General features: G+C 43.3%; 1 pseudogene; it reads left to right on the forward strand.

Moving 5' to 3' along the window:
- Positions 1-2,992: 2,992 nt before the first annotated feature.
- Positions 2,993-4,978, forward strand: LOC131256971 (BTB/POZ domain-containing protein At2g24240-like; annotated as a pseudogene).
- Positions 4,979-5,368: the final 390 nt, after the last annotated feature.

Raw genomic sequence — 5,368 nt, forward strand, 5'->3', positions numbered from 1 at the left:
TAAATGGGTCGCATGAGGCGTTGCCCAATAAAATTACAAAAAGAATCATATGTCCAAAAAGAATAGAGCTGACCCATTGCTCAGCGATCCAAATCCTGCCTATTAAGTCAATGGAGAGCCGCCCATCAGCCGGAAGTAAGACAGCTCATCCTCCTCGTCTAAGCTCGTGCCGCCAGGCTCCTCGTACTCCTCGTCATCGTCAATTACGGGAGAGTCTGGTTGGTGTTTTAAAACATCGTCCCAGAGTGAGAGTGAGTGATCAACTCAGTGGGTGCTATTAGTCTTAAGTTGTAACAGGCATCAGTTATATTATGAATTTAATGAAAAACAATCATTCATAAATACCTAACTAATCTTATTAATGCGTATGCATGATAGATGGTATGATGTATGCCCTCGCTACAACACTCCCTCAAGCGACTCCGTCTAACGATCGCGTATGAATAACACTCCCTCATTATGACCTCGATTACCAAGTCACGACCCTGGCTAGTGCGATGCGATGATAGTGTTAGCCGAGTTCTTAGTTAATTTCATTCATCCAGCAGGTTGGAAAAACTGATACACCCCACATATTCAATGCCCTCAACTGGTTGCGATGCCAAGGCCCCTCAACGTGCGAGGCCAGGGCTCCGCGATCCGTGATCTCATCGGGTTCCCCATCCTCGACTTCTAGCACATGGGGAGTGCTAAGGAAAGGGATCACTCGCGGTCACTATGGGGAGGTTTGTCACCCCAGCGTAGGCCGACAGCTCGGATACAGTATCCCATTCCACCATGCCCAGCTCACGAGTCGGTGGATCAGCTTCAAATGGTTAGCAATAGGCTACAATGGTTGAAGGGTGTTCCAGGTTCCATACATAGGTGAACAAACACGGTTAACAAATAAGGTTGGTCAGCCAGTGGACTACATCGCACGAGTTCAGGTAAGTACGTGACAGATGACATCGGGTACCAGCGACCTATGTAGTCTAACTACTGTTGCCTACATGCACATGCCCAAATCTATGGGTTTAGCCTCAGGATAGTCCTACCAACGGGACCACCTTCGCTCTCCTCATGTTCCTAACCAATCTAAGGGTTTTGATGGTGATCCATAACATGCCAACTATCACTATATCAACTAGCATAACAACGTCATGTTCTCATACTTCTCAACATACAATTCAAATTCTCCTAGCAAGCAAAGCTAACAATATCATGAACAAGGTACATGTGTGTTGTGTGGGTTGGTGAGGAAGTTGAGCACTTCCTATATCTCTTAGAACCAAAATGCACAAGAATCAATGAATCATACATGTTACAAAGCAACACCATATGAGAAAATCATACAAGACATGAACATATAATCATCCATTGTAACCTAATCATGTGAGAAGCACGAATAACATCATATGAGAACTAAACAAAAAATACAATCCCATACAATCCCCAAACAAACATCCAAATCCTAGGTTTTCTCTAGATTCTCCAAATATATCATCCTAGCAATCAAAATCATTAGACTCATAGTATAATTGGTGCTAGGCCACCTAAAGATAATAGTCTGCACCTATGGATCGTTGAAGGCTTGGAAAACAACCTAGGAGCGCCGAACTCGGTGTCGATCGGCCGGAATCCTAAGACAATGTACTTGCATGTTAGAATCTCATGCAAATCCACCCTCAACATGAGGGGTTTCTAAGAGATGAGGGATTTACCTACTCAATCGGCGGAGAGGGGTCCTTCCGGTTGTGGGTGAAGGATTTGTTGAGGAAGAGGTGATGAGTTGCAAGAATCGAACTCCCTTGGGCCCCACCTCGATCTATGGTCCACTTTACCCCTTTTACACTCTCCCTTCCTCTCTTCTTCCTTTCTTCTTTCTCCCTTTTCTCTCTTCTATCTTTCCTTTCTCTAGCGCAAATTCGTATGGGGAGAGGGGTGCCCCAAAGAAGCCCCTTTTATAATGCCAGATTTGGTGTAAATGGCCCCAAGTGTTGGGTTTTTACTATACTAACCCTATGGGAGAGTTTTTCTAGCCTCTGGGGCTCACTATGGGGCGTACATGTCGATATACACCGTAGGATAGTTAGCCCTAATGATGATCTACTATGGACATGATCGGTCCGCCATTTGGATGCACCGATCGATGGATATGATTAGAAGTCTGTTCAACGGTCATCGATGGTCGATCAAGGCCGCGGCTATACGGATATGAGTAGGAAAATATTCTTATTTTACATGTGAAGTTTGGTCGTAAACCGACAGTCCGCAATTTTGAACTTTGCATAAGAGTGGATGACCCAATTCGCTTAAGTTTCAGCTTATTCCGTTAGGGTATTTGCACTTCTCATGCACTCGTCCTTTGGCTCAAGTTGAGTAATTTTGTACCGTTCCCTGGTACAACTCCCACGATGGATGTCGAGCCTAGTAAGACGGACATTTCTCTATAGTTTTGAAACTAATGGCCTGCCAACGAGCGGTCTAGAGCTTGTTCGAAAAATCAGGGCATTTCTGGAATGAATTTGGTAGTGAGATTTCTCGTGAGCAATGATTAGGTTTTGGATTAGCTATGTTCATAGTGTGACCTATTTATAACTAGTGAAAGTAGAGATTTGGTCATGATTACTCTAAACCGTCGGTTTTAGGCTAAAAGAGTAACGGGGTTGATTTAGTCTATTATTTAAGATCCGGGCCTTATCTGACTCAGCTTCGGTTAGATCTTTGATTTAGTTATGCTTGTCTTGATTTGTTAGTAATGGGTCAGTTAGATTTGGGTCCAATGTGAGTAAATCATGGGGCTACACCTGATGTTCAAGTGATCGAGCGGATTCGTTGGCTTCCTATGGCTGATTAATTGGACTTGTGCGGTTCTTTACTGGTACCACCCCTGTATAAACTAACATTGAGTGCTAATGGTCATTAAGTGGTATTATAAGTTAATTAATAAAAAAATTTTAAGGATTTTTTTTGAAAATCCAAAACAGTGAAAATCCAGGATGTTACAAAAATCCAATACCCAGATCTTAATTTCGTTGATTTCGGTCATATTATCTCTGAAAGCCTCATTGATATTATCTGTTTTCTTGTGTTTTCTTTTCCTGCAATTCGCATTTATTTTAGATTTCTCATCTTCTTAATTCTCCTTTCTTTGCTTTCATCAGTAGAAATTTATTCATGTACTAACCAACAATCAGATTATAAATTCTTCCTTTTCGTCGGTTTTGCCCTCTCTCTCTCTCTCTCTCTCTCTCTCTCTCTCTCTCTGTCTCAAATCCATAAAAATCAGATCAGTATCTTCATATCTATTCTCCAGTTTCCTGGTTTGTCTCTGTTTCTTCCTAAATACTCTAAAATTTTCCAATTTGAGGTAAAAACAATGGCATTTCAAAGAGATAGGGTGAGATTCAATGTGGGCGAAAAGATCTTTGAAACAACCTCGACAACTCTCGCCAACGCTGGCCGCAATTCGCTGCTCGGAGCGATGCTCGATGAGGACTGGAACCTAACAATCTGACCGGCTAGACGAGTACTTCATCGATCGGAACCCGACATGCTTCTCCGTCCTCCTAGACCTCCTCCGCACGGGCGAGCTTCACTTCCCACCGAAAATGTCCAAGAAGCTCCTCTACTGGGAAGCCTCCTTCTACGGCCTGCTCGATCATGTGCGCTCCGCAAAGTGGGGCCTGTTCGATGGCAACCGTCTTCTTCTCTCCAGCTCGGTCGCCGGCCAGGCCCCAGGTGATGGCACTGCAATCCGCGCCAGCCCTGATGGCGGATGCTGCGTCGCTCATGGCAGCATGGTCCATGTCTATGATTGGATGCTCGAAGAATATCCCCCAATCAACCTCGACTACCAACGGGTCAATGATGTGGGCTACATCGATTCAGAGAGCATTGTGATCAGCACTTGTGAGAGGCTAGGTCGCGGCGATGGAGGGATGGGAGCTTTCAGTTCGAGGACTGGCGATCTCAGGCACAAGTTTCAGGTAAGTCATGACAATCAATTGAAGAGCTATACTGCTGGACCTTTGAGTTTTAGCACAGATTATAGAATTTTTGCTAGCTGCAGAGGTAGGAGCAATGAATATGGGATTGGAGTGTGGGATCAGATTACAGGAAAACAGCTTGATTTCTTGTATGAATCTCCTGGCTAGTCTCTTGGTGATGCTGATAAGCTACAATGGCTGCATGGAAGCAGCTGTTTGATGGTTGCTACCTTGTTTCCTAGAAAAGAAAACTGTTAACATTAGTCTTTCGGACTTCAGAGATAAGAGCATGGTTTGGTCCTGGTTTGATATTGGGGCGCCGAGGACCGTCGATGAGAAACGGGTCCTTGATGCCATTGCAATGGAGGAGAATGGATTGATCTGCGTCGTGAACCAACACGATGATCTGGGGTTCTTGGACTTGAGAAGTAATGGTGGGAGTGTGAGGTGGAGCTCGAGAAGCCGGCTTCTGAAAGGCAACATGCCTGATGAGCTGTGCTACCCAAAGCTGGTAGCCCATGGTGGGAAGCTATTTTCGTCAATAAACGATAGCGTTTTGGTGTTCTGTGGGCTGGATTGGGTGTTAACGTCGAGGCTGAGGAGGAGCTATGGAGGGTCGATTTGTGATTTCTCGATCGGGGGCGATCGGTTGTTTGTTCTTCATAGTGAGGAGAATGTGTTTGATGTGTGGGAGACTCAGCCTTCGCCGATATAGATTGTGGTTTTTTCTAATTTGGTTTTTTTTCTTCTTGGGTTTTTTCTAATGGATTGGAAGATTAGAATCTCCTGCTTTATAGAATTAAAAAAAGGGTAGTTAGATTAGTTGTTAGTGTAAAGAAAAAACATAGGAATGATTTGATTTGGAGGTTTGACTGCTTGATTCTATTATAGATTGATTTTGGAATGAGGGTGTTTGTGTCATGTGATTGTGAGGAATTGAGTAGTTTTCAGTTGGGATTGTGTTTTCATTGTGATAGCTGATTGCTTAACTAGCACAATTTTGAATTTTAGACATTCTCTTTGTACTTGTTTTCATCCAGGATAAATGCTACAGTTGATGTAGCTGACAAGCACTCAGCTGCATTTGGAAGCATGACCAATCGAAACATGGATCTGGACCGTCATGGCCCACCAAACAAAGATCATGCAGATCAGGGGAACTTATACTTCTAACCCATATACATTGAAATATATAAAAGGTCCCATATATAGTTCAAAAGCACAAGAACTCAAAGACATGTTCAGCTGGGTTAGGTGGACTCGAAGACTCGGGCAAGTCTTCACTTGACTTGACTCAGTATCTGATAATTAATTTTGATAATTTTATAACATTTTTCCTAATTGTATTACATTTCAATAAAAATATATATAACTAGTCTATGGTGTGCTGGTTAAAGACG

This window comes from Magnolia sinica, chromosome 9 (assembly GCF_029962835.1).
Source record: "Magnolia sinica isolate HGM2019 chromosome 9, MsV1, whole genome shotgun sequence".
Lineage (NCBI taxonomy): Eukaryota > Viridiplantae > Streptophyta > Magnoliopsida > Magnoliales > Magnoliaceae > Magnolia > Magnolia sinica.